The following is a 14,388-nucleotide window of genomic DNA, read 5'->3' on the forward strand; positions in this document are numbered from 1 at the left end:
ACATCTCGAATTTATTAGTTGAAATGATAAACGAAAAGATGTTTCTCTGTGAACAAAGGTTTATAAATCTTTATTTATTAATTAGCGATTATTTACTATTTACAGTCTTACTTGTAAACAAAGAAACGACAATTTACGCTTATTATTCACTATTTAAATTTTATTTACTATTTTCTTTATAAAGTTTCTTAGTGATCTCTCGTCCTACTTCTCTCGTCTAAGTTTTATTTCCTAATGCCCGTTTCTCTTCCAAATCTTAACGGCTCGACTTGTTGATATCAAAAGACAACAGAATTTAGGAAAGTATACTTTCTTTACACATATATGTATATATATATATATATATCGATAAATTGTTAAGTACAAAATTTATATTTCAGAAGCACTTAAAAAACCAAGAAATATCTTCGGTCTAAATAAAAGTTGATTTCGTTGAAAGAATAGAAAAATAAGAGTATGTACGCGGTTAGAAATGAAAATCCAAAAATTTCGCAGTACATGGGTGCGTGCATGGGTAACACAACATTCGATGTCGAAGAAACGCATAAACATCGAAAATAGAAAGGGGACTTCGACAAAATCATCCTCGGTCAACGGTTCCTTCGTAGTACTACAAGCGCACTATGGATGTGGTATAGCGTACTTACAAGACTATATTCAAAAATACTACAGCATATGTAATGTGTTTCTTTAATTTAGGAACAAGATTCTATCCGTCACAGTGTAACAAATTTCGAAAGTTCTTTCCATTTTCTTCGTATCAAATTCTTACCGCTCATTTGTAAACCATTTTTTCTTCAATCTCGAATTCCATTTCTCTGGATGTGCCTCTTTAGGGATTATAAACGGTTAAATTAGCACAAATACACATAATAAGAACAACCGCGCGCTAATATGTTGCTACATTAAGTAGCAACATGTATGGGGTATGTCACGAACGTGTGTAATTTTGTAGTTTATAATTTGGGAAGAAGATATTGTGGTACGTCAAACAAAATTTTGGGATGGAGGTTCTTAATAACAAATTTTAACCACCTACTAAATTTATTACAGCCTACGACGTTGATACGCGTAAAGTACATTGTTTATGAATTATTGAGAATGGACTGAGATTGAGATAGAGAAAGTGAGATGATAATGCAGCATGAGTGAGATGAGTAACGATAAAAAAATAAAACAAAAGCTGATAAAGATTGCTAAATGCGTATGAACGAATGTGAGAAAGACTACGGGAAGTACGCGAGAAAAAAACAACGAATGGACAATGTTGAGAAAAACTCCAGGTAAACAGTAGTTTTTGGACAAAGAAGAGTTGTAGTATGTCCGTGTCCGAAAAGACTAACATTCTGTATTATTATATTATTTCTTTTATTATTTTTCCATAATAAATATCTATTGATTTTTATTTCTTTATTAATCGCAGCTATCCCTGTATATATAGAAACGCCTATAGATTTTCAGAAATGGGATAATAGAAATTGCTACAGATCTTCAGAAGTGGGATTGTTAAAATTTCTATAATACTGTAGTTACTCTTAACTAAAGAAATTAAATAAACAAAAAAAAAAAAAAGAAAAGAAATTATTAGTCATTGCACTCGATAGATCTAGATCCGATAAATCTATATTATTTTTCGTCAACTAGTCTTCTTGAGTGATACGCAACGGGATAGTCTTGCACACGTGTAATAGATATTGCCTATCGTCAGGAACTAAACAAGTCAAGTTTTCGTTTTACTCGTGATTAAGTTTTTAACATTTAAAAAAGTTTTTCCTTTTCTATCGTTCTTTTCTTCTTCTTCTTGAGACAAGATATACAAAATTCATGGCTTCATTTTCTGAAAAAATAATCTTTAGAGGGAAAAATAGTACTAATAATAATGATGATAATACTAATAAGTTGACTCGTGAAAAGAATTGACACATTTAGTCGTAGAATTCGAGTTATCTTTCATTACATTTATGAAACACGGAAGAACTTAATTATCAATTCGTATACTAAGCTTTTAACTGTCCATTATATTTATTAATTTTATATTTAATTTCTGTTTTACCTTTTTTTAACTTAATATTTTTACTATATTAATATATATAGAATAATATGTATATATTAACATATATGCACTTAATATATATATACATGTACATATAGTAGCGACCATATACTTAAGTACAGGATAGAAATACATATTGAAGTATGATATATCTGTAAAGAAATGGAGTAAAAATAAAACAACTGTAATTCTTAACCCTTTTATTACGAGCGCCGACTACAGTCAGCATCCATACGACATCCTGTTTATAATCTGCTTATAGTCGGCAAAAAGATTCTACTATATCTGTAGAGTATCTCTTGATTCTATTGACCAATATTGAATTAATCCTATTAAAAGTATATTTTGAAAGCATATAAGGTATACTGAACACCGAAAGAAGTTTCTACTGATTTTACTATTCGACAGTGGAATATTTGTACGATACAAAAATATTATGATAAAAAATCTTTCTTGAACCGTTACAAATAATTGGAAAAATGCGATCATTAGTACAATTTTACGGTTTAGAGGTTAATTCTTCAAAAGGTGAGAAACATTTATTTGAAACTTTTGTTTGAAGCTTGTTTTAAAAAACTTTTTAAAACAAAGTTTAAAGTTTGTTTTATAAAATGTTTTTCCGCCTTTGTCAGCATGCTACAGCAAACTTCAAAAAGAATTATATTTTCAGACATATTAATTGATTCAAAAAATAATTCAGATAATGAAAATGAAAATATCTTTATGGAAAAAAAGAAGAAATATTCGTAGTACTTTAGAATTAAAACCAGAGATGATTGAAAAAGACAATGACAGCTACTACGATATATGGATGTTAAAAATTTGTATCCCTAAAATATATAAATTTACGTCAAAATATTCAGGAATGTTAGTAGATCAGCAAATATTAGTAAATCAGCAAAAATTATAGATTACATTCAGCTCTGAGGATTTCGTAGAATTCATTGCAAATCAAAACAAATCAGTATTGATCTAAAAAAAAATAACAATAATATAAAGAATCCAAAAGGAACAGTATCGACTGTATTGTATTGTTTTTTTGCTGTGTCATTTCTAATATGTAATTAGTGAAGACAAACATCTCTAGAGTAATATTTCTGAATAAAATAATGATTAGAGATTGCTATTTGAAATTGTTAGGGATACTACATTTCACCCATGTTATCAGAACTATATTATGTTCACTAATGATCGTTTGTACATAATACTGAAAGTTATTTATATATAACGAAAAACATTTAGTCAATCATTTCAACCTTACCTGCGGCTATATATTGACGAAAGTTTATTTTCATATAAAGGGTGGCTACTATCCTTCAAGCAGTACAATCCTTCGAAAAGAAGTAGATCTAGCATGAAATCCTTTATTCTCAGACAGAATTTATACAAGATATAATTGTTTATGCCGAATTAATTATTATTTATTTATAGGATAACGAAAATAAGTTTATTGGGAAATTGAGAGTAAAAGTTCACTTATGAAGCCTTATTTAGAAAAAAGCCATATCCTTTACGTAGATAATTGGTATTCGAGTACAACTTTATATAATCTATTATATAATAATCGTACAAATGCATGCGGGATCGTAAGAAAAAGGCGAAAGAAATGCCAAAGCTAAATGATCGATTAAAAAAAAGAGAGGCATCTTCTAGTTCATCCAGTAATTTATCAGTCGTAAAGTGGGTTGATAAAAAAGAAATATACATGTTTTTTTTCCATGCATACGGCAGAATTTGCAACAGAATTCAGGTACAAAGGAAAAAAAGTTATCCAAAAATCTTTATGCTTATTATATAATAATAATTCAATGTGTACAATAGATAGTGCCGATGTGTTTATAAGCATTGTGAACTTAATGAGAAAATCATTGAACTGGTACTGCAAATATTTTTTTTTTATTTTTTAGGCAAATGCGTGAGCAATGTTTATTGAATTTACAAATATAAAATGAAAGAACCCATGGCCAAGTTTCAAGAGCAATTAATCAGAGAAATACTGGAAAAGTATTATTAACTTACAAATCATCATCATAGAACAGGTAATAATTACCATTACAACTAACAGAAAGACATTTTCCTTCAGTTTATGTATCTGTAGGGAAAAAACGAAATGAAATGTGCGCCGTTTCCAATGCAAACGATGAAAGACGCGAATCTATGTATGAATCTAAGAATTGTAATGTAGGTTTGTGTATCTATCCTTGTTTTAAAATTTAACATTCTCAATTATATTACTAAGAATTATAATTTGATATATTAATTACCCTAAATTGTATTTTTATTCATAATAATTGCAAAATATATTCATAATATTTACATATTTACAATTTTATTGAAAATGCATATATACACATATTTACTAAATATGCATACTTATTTTCATGTTTCTCTTATAATATGGCAAAACAGTTGTTACGTAACACTTAAAGTGTATATACATGAAAGTGCAAGAAATAGCGTTGAAAGATGTAAGTGCGAACACCATAAATTAATGTGCACATTCTTCGGTATGATACCCCATTCAGTGGCATTTCTCCGGTGAAGCGAACTGTCGTAACAAAAAAGTTAAAATTCGTATTCATAATATAAATATTGAAGCAAATATTTTTTTTTCGTATTCTAAGAAATAATGTTTTGTTTGGAGCGTCAATTTTTGCAATGGTCAAATACTTAAGGATGCTTTGCGTATCGTATTGCCAGGAAAAATAAATTGTCCTTATCAATCTCGATCGAGTAGTTCGTGTAGTTAGATGTATTATAAAGAGCATTAACATGAGTAAATAAAGAAATATCACAATGAAACAACCAGAACAACGAAGACAAGTATACATTTTTGCGAAAAAGTGGGAAATCATATCGCTAAATTTTTCCGGAACTAGTAATATCCAGAGTTGCCTGGTTCCAAACCATGAAGTATATCGAATGTTAAGAAACCATAGATAATGTTCCTCGTAAAATTAGTTGGAACCATTGATAATATTCCTCAAAAATAAATTAATGTTCCTTCGTTACAATTTTCGTTAAAATCTGATGCCAGAACTGATCGAAGGATCCGTAAGTCTTCCGAGGCAGACAGATTTAAAACTGCAGTAACTATACATTCTGAAATTAATCCTGATTTGGATAAAAAAGTAAGTGTTCGAATGATATGACGTCGTTTAAATGAGTTTAGTTTAACGGGTCGAGTGGCACAGAAAAAACTATTCATTTCGGAAAAGAATTAACTAGCAAAAATTGCATTTGCCAAAAAATATTTTCATTTGACATCATAACAATGGTCTAAAGTAATTTTTACGGACGTGTTGATATTTAATCAATTTACTTCTGACGGAAGAACTTCTATGTCAGATGCCGTGTACGAGAAGAATTTAAAAAGGTTATACAATTTAAAAGGAAGTTTTCTTTTCATCTGGGGTACAATGACACCGATCCCATAGTGGGAATCATGGACCATTTTAAGTATTCAGACATAATTAAGAATGTGTTACTCTCATATGCCAGCAATGAAATGTTAACGAATTGAATCTATCAGGGTGATAATAATACGAAACACAAGGCTGGCATAATAAAATAATTTCTAAATGAGCAAAATATTAATATAATGAAGTTGCCGTCACAGCTTCTGGATTTAAATCCGATCAAAATATTATGAATTGACGTCAACAAATTCGTAAAACAACAAAAATCTAGAAGAAACCTAGAAAAAACTTAAAAGAATTATACATTGTTATTCAAGACGATTGAAAGTCCATTCCAATAAAGAGATGCATTCGGTTAACACAATTTATGACACGAAGATGTGGCAATATAAAACAAGATGTGGGTTATAAAACAAAAAGATTTAGGAACTACATATTAACGTATAAAAATATAAAAATTAAATAAAAATGCAAAATATGAAAAATAATTGTGTCCTTGAGTATGTGTCCACTTAAAATATTATATCTGAAATTGAACAATTTTTTTCTTGTTAATGTTAGAAGGTAAGTAAAAGTTTTTTAGCTACTGTATGTAGTAAAGTTTACCCTTACTATATATGCAAGCGACAATTGTATAATTGCATCCAATTTTGCAATTTACTAATAAAAATATAAATACTTCAAGTGTTTGTAATTATATGAAATAAGGTATTTGAACTTTATTCGAACCATTCACTACTGTATCTTATTTAATTAATTCATTATTTCTTCTCATCTTAATCAAACACGTTAACTTACTATTTCTCTATCCTACTAACTCATGCATTAACTTACTCTTTCTCTGTCTCAATGAAACACTCATCATTTCTTCATCTCTTTCAATCAGTCATTCTCACACTATCTTTCTACCTATCTCTCTCACTCATTTACTCACTCATTATTTTTTTATTTTACTGAAACATTCAACATTTTTTCATTCACACAGTCACTCTTCACTTTTTTATGTTACTAACTCAAACATAAACTCTTTCCCTATTTCTTTATTTTTCTCAATTGCAGAGAAAGAGAGAGTAAGAGAGAAAAGAAGAAAGAAAGAGTTAAGAGAAGGGACGTACCACAAGTACGTTCTATGCGTCGGAATCATACGAAGTACCTATCCTTGAAAATCATGAAAACAACGTCATCGAAAAAAGATCGTTCGAGTTTAGAGTTCGAATTATTTAATATTTTCATTTCACGTATGTATGTATTTATATTTAACGTATCATCGCGCTATTGCGTACAACGTTAATTTAATTTATATTCATTATTTAGATATTGATAGGTTTAAAATTTATTAATTTTCATTTTCTTTGATCCAAATTAATATTTACTATGACTACTACCACTACTATTATTATTATTATTACTATTAGTACTAGTGCAGAAACGAGTTTTCACTGAGACTGATCATAAAACTTGGAAAATAGATTTGCAAGAATACGTACACATTTTTTAACTTTACAAAATCGAAAATTATATGAAATAGATGAATTTAGATAATAATTACTAATACTAAGTATTAATGGATTATCATTAATCGTAGTTTAGAAATTTTTTGAATGAGATTGTATGCGTAATAAAATCATTTATATATATACATATATACAAATACATGTATATAAGTATATGTACATATGTGTATATATATTCAAAATAATTTAGACTTATTTAAATATAAGTAGTAAATGTTACATCTAATTAATTTTTATTAATAATGTAAATATTAATGTGTAATATAAAAATGAACATAGGTAAATAAAATATATTTATGTAGGTACGTATGTATGTATAGTAGATATTATATTATATATTCATGTCATTTTTGTTTTCAAATGATTCATTTTATACTTCGTCGAATTGTTATTTAGAACGATTTATATTTGTACTTAAACAATTATGTTATAAATTTATTATTATCAATTTTTCATTTAACCAAAGTAACTATTCCTGTATTATTTTATTCATAACATTTGAAATACACACTCACACAATGCCTACACAGAATGTGTAAAAATTAAAATATGGTTGAAAATTAAAAATTTTTTAATGGATTATTAAGTATGCATAAAGAAAAATTTTTAAATGAAAAATTATTCTCTCGTGCATTAATATCGAAAATATTACAAAATTTAAGCACACACACACATATGTACATATATTATAAAAATGGTACACGTTGCAAAAGTTTATTGGAAATAAGAAAAAGAAAGAAAGATTTCTTTTTTAGAAAATTCGTTTAAAAAAGAAGAAAAGAAAAAAGAAAAAAGAAGGAAGAACAAAGTAAACTAGTAAGAGCTAAAAAGCAAAACGGAAGGAGAGGCTTAGTGTTTGTGTGGTAGTATTTAGTCCGTATGTATAATATAACATATATAATATATATATCCTTTGAAAGTTAACCACCGGAGTTTTAATAGCACACCGTATCGCGTTTCGCAATGGTCAACGCCCATTTCGTACTCCTCTCCGATAAGTAACATTTATCGATAACAGAGACGCAAAGAAAGAGAGAGTGAGAGAGAGAGAGAGAGAGGGGGGTAGAGATTCATTTCGATAGAGTTCAAAGTGCGAGACAAGCTCTGTCTCCTTCTCTCTCATCTCTTTACCTATATTTCTATCCGCCATACTTCCATGCTTTTTTCTCACATTCTCTCTCTCTCTCTCTCTCTCTCTCTCACTCTCTCTCACTCTCCCTCACTCACTCACTCGCTCACTCACACTCTCACCCTTTTGGATTTCATCAAGAAGATCCTTCGGTATGTTTTCGCTTATATGTAATATTGTATTAAAAAAGACTCCTTAATGAGCGACCAATTAATGCTACCCGATACTTTTACTTCTTAAAATACACTACTAAATATACCTAATATTTATCGTATCAATTCAACTCGTTTTTATTTTATTTTTATGGAATCCTTTCGAAGGATAACAAGGTGAACATCCATTCCTATCGTATCTGAGAAACATAATGCATTTAGCGTTGAGAACTCAATTCAAATTCCATAAACGAATTACAAGAAGTATTTATTCTCCTACTATCTGTCCTCGTCACACGTGAATAAGCTGATACCTCTTTTAAGAATCCTGTTCGGTCTAAATAATTCACATGTGATATTCCTCCTTATATTAACCCCTTGCTGTATTTTGAGGAGTCTGACTCGTGATACAAATTTTGTACCTAACATAAATATCACGAGTCACACTCTTGGAATGATTTTTCGCCAGTTACAACCGTAATTTAGTTCTTACCATTACGCGACGAGAGTTTTTTATGATCCTTATTTGTTTCAAGGTGAACATTTCTCATAATTAAATTTTTTGTTTACAACATGCTATTTATTTTTAAGCGCGAATAATTAGATTCCTTCTACTTGAGGACCCTCAGAAGTAATTTCTGTTGAAGTATTGTCTATTTATAAAATATAATTATGAAACTGCTATTTATCATCTTGTAAAATAAAACAAATTTATAATATATATATATATATAGATATATAAAAGGAAAAAGAATTAAATTAGTGTTGACATCCACAAGAGCTGTATCGCATAAAGTAAATGGCTATATCACAGGTATTCACATTTCGCTTCGTATTGCAACTGTTCGTTTTATAACTGTTCGTATTGCGAATATTAGCATCACTCTGGCCTGTTTAGCGCGCGTCGTCGTCTACTGCTTGGGCCCGCATTTCGTCGAGCTAAATAATACGGTAAGGAATTAATGAAATTTTCATATATTTGATAAATAGTAGAACAATATTAGCGTACATGGACGACCTACTCGTACTATCGGAAGATTTATCGAAAGGCGTGAACACGTTGGTAGTAGATTTGAAAACCGTATGCTTATCAGGCCTCTCGATTAATTAGAAAAAATGTATATAACTTATGACGGAGTAATATTGAATGTTAATTATATTATATGTCTCGTTGATAGTATCTCAATGATAGTATTGTAATTATGCTTGTCATACCTAAAAGTCACAACGTTTAATATATATTTTTTAAAAAGTGACGTCTCTACACCATTTTATACTCTCTACTCTCTTATACTCTCTACTCTCTATACTCATATTGTTTCGTTGTGCCGAAGCGTCATAATGTGTTTTCATATAACAAAGAAATATAATAAATTAAAACCCTCATTATTGTCGATTACTATATAATAAAAATGTCAGATGGAAAGAAGAAATAGCGATCGAGGTCTAGATCGTGAGATGATCATCGCTCGAAGCGTCGAAAGGAGAAAAAGATGGATCAACTGCAAAGTCAATTGAATAACCTAACAAAGGCTGTACAGTCTTTAGTAAATGTTCAAAAAGAACATATTACATCAAACTCAGCTAACAATGAAAATAATGATAACGAAAAAACTGGTAAGTATATTATCTTAACCTCATGTTTATTAAGTTAAATCTCATCTTTCCACACGAAAGTTGAAATAGGCAAGCCGACACGGTTTTGACTTGTCTATATACGACAATGAAATTGAACCATTGTAACCTAGTTCAATAAGAACATTATCACAAATGTACAACAAGTGTTTCTTGGTTTTTTAATCCTATATATATTCTCAATTTCTCAGAGGTTGAGAACAAGGAGAATAATCCACCACAAGAAGTGATCGTAGAAAATACACTAAGAGATACACCAAGAAAAAGATACACCAAGCACATTTTACCAAAGCAATGAAAACAGCAATGTTTTAAAGTTGCTGGTTGTGGACGCGAATGAATACAAATTCAAAGAGGTTAAATATCATCCGGATTTAAAAAATTCATAGTTAAAATGGAAAAACACTGGTCTTCCGAACAAGAACAATAAAGAGATCATAAACTCTTACAATAGAAAGGGCGAGTTTTATATTGAAGCACCTAAAGTAAATCTAGAAATAATCCCAGTACTCTCAGATATCGCAAAAAAAACGAGGCGAGCATTTTCTGGACTATAAAATTGTGACTACTATGATCGCTTTAGGTACTGCGTTCTCTATGGTAATCGATCAACCGGAAAGACTGGATGAAGACTTATTTACTAACTATGTAAGCTATGCTGGTCAAAATTTGACTGATGTCTACTATCAACAAATAGTAGCAAGAAAATTTTTTTTTACACCACAATTAAATAAAAATATAAACATGGTAGCAGAAAATATGCTTCCGAATGAATAGTTTTATGGTGACAACTTTAAAGATAAGGTTAAGTATATAAAAGAAATTGAAAAAGTATACGCACATATAAAAGAAAAGCCTCCACAAAAACCAGCACGCAAAGGTCGGGACCAGGAAAATGTCAACTACTTATTTACGAGCTATCGAGCTAAATATCAACTACTTATTATTTACGAGCTATCGCCATGTGAATCAACAGCAGAAACGTCGCCAACAAAATTCAAACCGATAACCCCCATCATCTTGGACGTTACATGGGACAAGCCGATCATTATCAAGGAGATAATTAAGGTTAAAATAGCTGGTCGTTTAAGTTATTTCGAGAACGATGAAAAAACATAATCACTGATAAATACATACTAAGTTATATTAGTGGATATAAAATTTCTTGTATAAAATTCCTTAGCAACAAAATCCTCCCAAAGAAAAAATTCATCTCATTATTATAAAAGGATTTGGAAAAAATACAAATTGAAGTTGAAAAACAACTAAGGAAAGGTATCATTGAGAAATGCGACGAATGCGAAGGACAATTCATCTCATCATACTTCCACGTTCCAAAACCAGATGGTTTAAACCGTTTCATTTTTAACTTGAAAGAATTAAATAAATTTATTGAGATTAGACACTTTAAGCTAGAGGATATTCGATCCGCTTTAAGCATACTATTTCGTGAAGTTTTTTTAAGTTCGTTAGACTTAAAGGATGCCCATTTTCTTGTACCTATTCACAAAAAATATAAGAAGTTTCTCAGATTTATATTTATGGAAAAAATGTATCAACGTCTACCTTTTGGTCTTTGTACTACCATACATTTTTACTAAGATATTGAATGCTGTAGTTAATGTATTAAGAGTACAAGGAATACTATTAGTATTATACTTAGACGATTTTCTTTTTATTTATAAATCAAAAACCGCCTGCGAACAAAACATGAAAAAATCTGCTGAAAAATTGAAATACTTAAGCTTGATTATAAATTATGGAAAAAGTGCATTAATTGTATCATAGATTAGAAATATAAATATCTGAGGTTTATCATTGATTGATATAATTATTCTTTAAATCTAACAGAAAAGGAAAAGGCACAAATTATCAAATTTGCGGCCGAGTTTGAGGTCGAAAAATCTTATAAAATTAGGAGATTTGCACAATTCTTAGGAATATTGACATCAATTGACCTACGGTAAACTATCCACTGTAAACGGTTTGAACGGCAGAAATTTCTTGCGTTAAAATTCAACGGTGGAAATTACGACGTTTCTATCTTAATTGCTAAACTTGCACTCGAAGATCTGAATTGATGGAAAATAAACGCGAATATGGGTTCACGTCTTATCAAAACCCAAATATACACTATTAAAATTTTTTCAGACTCGTCTCTATCAGGTTGGGGCTGTTTTTGTAATAGTAAACGAGCTTTTGGTTTTTGGAATGAACAAGAAAGGAAAAATCATATTAATTACTTGGAATTACTCGCTGCTTTTTTCACGTTAAAATGTTTTACATCAGAATTATCGGAATGTGAAGTTTTATTTTAACTTGACAATATGACAGCTACTATTTCCTACGTGAACAGAACTGGAGGTGTACAGTTTCAGCATCTCAAAACATCTAGAAATGATGTAAAGAAAGCAAAATATGAATAAAGACATCATATATTCCTTCAGCTGAGAATACAGAAGCAGACAGGGTATCGCGTAATATTAACATTGATTCGGAATGGGAGCTGAACAGATCTGCATTTAACCAAATTGAAGGTCAATTAGTGAGTCCTTCTCAGTAGACTTATTCACCTCGCGAATAAATAAAAAGTGTAAAAAGTTTTACTCTAGATATCCAGACGCAGAAGTAAAAGCAGAAAGTTTACTGTATCATGGAAAAACAAAAAATTTTACGTATTTCCACCATTTACACTTATATTGCACACTTTAAGAAAAATTATCAATGAACAAGTTGAAGATATACTAGTAGTGTCATTATTGCTTACATAATCCTGGTACTCGTTGTTTACATTTCTCCTCGTTGAACCTACAATTGTTTTCAAACCTAATATTAATTTATTACAATCTTCTTGCAGATCCAGAAATCATCCGCTAGCATCCTACCTTTCATTGATGGTCGAAAAATTATCAGGACTGCCTATTTAAAGAGAGGATTGTCAGAAGATACTGCCGACGTTATAATAAAATCTACCACTGTGTCTATATTAAAGTAGTACGAGTGCAGCCTTAAATGGTGGTGGGACTTCTGTCATCTAAGAAAAGTCGACTTATTTAACACAAAGACAACAGACATTATTAGTTTTTTAAGTGATCGTTTAAATGACGGCCCATATTATAGTATCTTGAACACTACTCGATCAACAATCTCCTTGATCTCAGCATACGATATCAATGAAGATGGGTTGATATCCCGTTTTTAATAGTTTCAAATTAAAGCCAACTAAATCAAGGTATGATACCACATGAGATGTATTAGATTATATTGATAAACTTCAATCATCTGAAAGACTGAAATTAAAAGAATTCAGTGAAAAAATAGCATTGAAAACGCTCAAAGGCTACGAACATTGGCACTAATCAATATTAATAGCTATTTTTTAAAAAAATTAATAAATATTTTTATTATAATAATATTATCTATATTAATATACATTGAAAGAATATAATTTAGGGTATAAAATAATTATTTATCATTTACATTATAATAAATAATAAATCTATAATAATTTATCATTCTTAATTAATATAATAATTACCTATCTACATTATTAAAGAATATAAGAATAATTATTTTTACTCTATTTAAATTTTCACATATTACTCGAATATATGCTATAATATATGACATATCTAAAATTATTTATTAATTAGGAGAATAATTATTTTTACTTTATTTAAATTTTTACATGTTATTCGAATATATGCTATAATATATGACATAATAATAGTTGTATAATAGTTGTAATAAAGAGATTAAAATTAAAATCACGGAGCAAATAAAAACTACAAAACTCTGCTCATTCAACTCAGTTTTGATATTGCCATTTTTTAAGGAAGCACCAAACTTTTGTGTAATCTCTACCATTTTAAAATATGTTGAGTAGACAAAGGAAATAAGAAAAAGGGAATAAAAAATTTATTTATTCCGACAACGAAGCCTCATGGTTCAGCATTTTCACAAACCATTGGTTACTGGATAAAATCGCTATTAGGCAAAGCTGGCATTAACACCAATCAATTTACTGCGTACAGTACACGGCACGCAGCAATGTCAACAACGCACCAAAGATGTGTTGATGATTATAAGACGCAATGCTGGGTGGACGCCTCTTCTCAAACTTTTTTCAAGTTCTATAATAGACCCATTTAAGCTCATATAATCGGTTTGTGCAAGTCATTTTAGATAAGTAACTAAGTAGTAAAGTAACTAAGTAGATAAGTAATAATTAAAATCATATCTTCTTTCTCTTGTTTAAAGTATATAAAAAAAAAGTAATAGATTAATTCAAAATTCCAATTGAAATAATATCTCCGTAAGAAAGATATATTCTTGTTACTCTCGTTAAACCACGTCGATAAAATTCGGTTTGAACAACATCGATAAAAACCGACTTCGAGAGAATCGAACGAGATTTCGATTTGTCACCTTTCAGCGGATGTCACGAAAACGAAAATCGACGCAAAGCCTGACAACGGGATCTTCA

This window comes from Vespa mandarinia, chromosome 14, assembly GCF_050613455.1.
Source record: "Vespa mandarinia isolate Hongniang chromosome 14, ASM5061345v1, whole genome shotgun sequence".
NCBI lineage: Eukaryota > Metazoa > Arthropoda > Insecta > Hymenoptera > Vespidae > Vespa > Vespa mandarinia.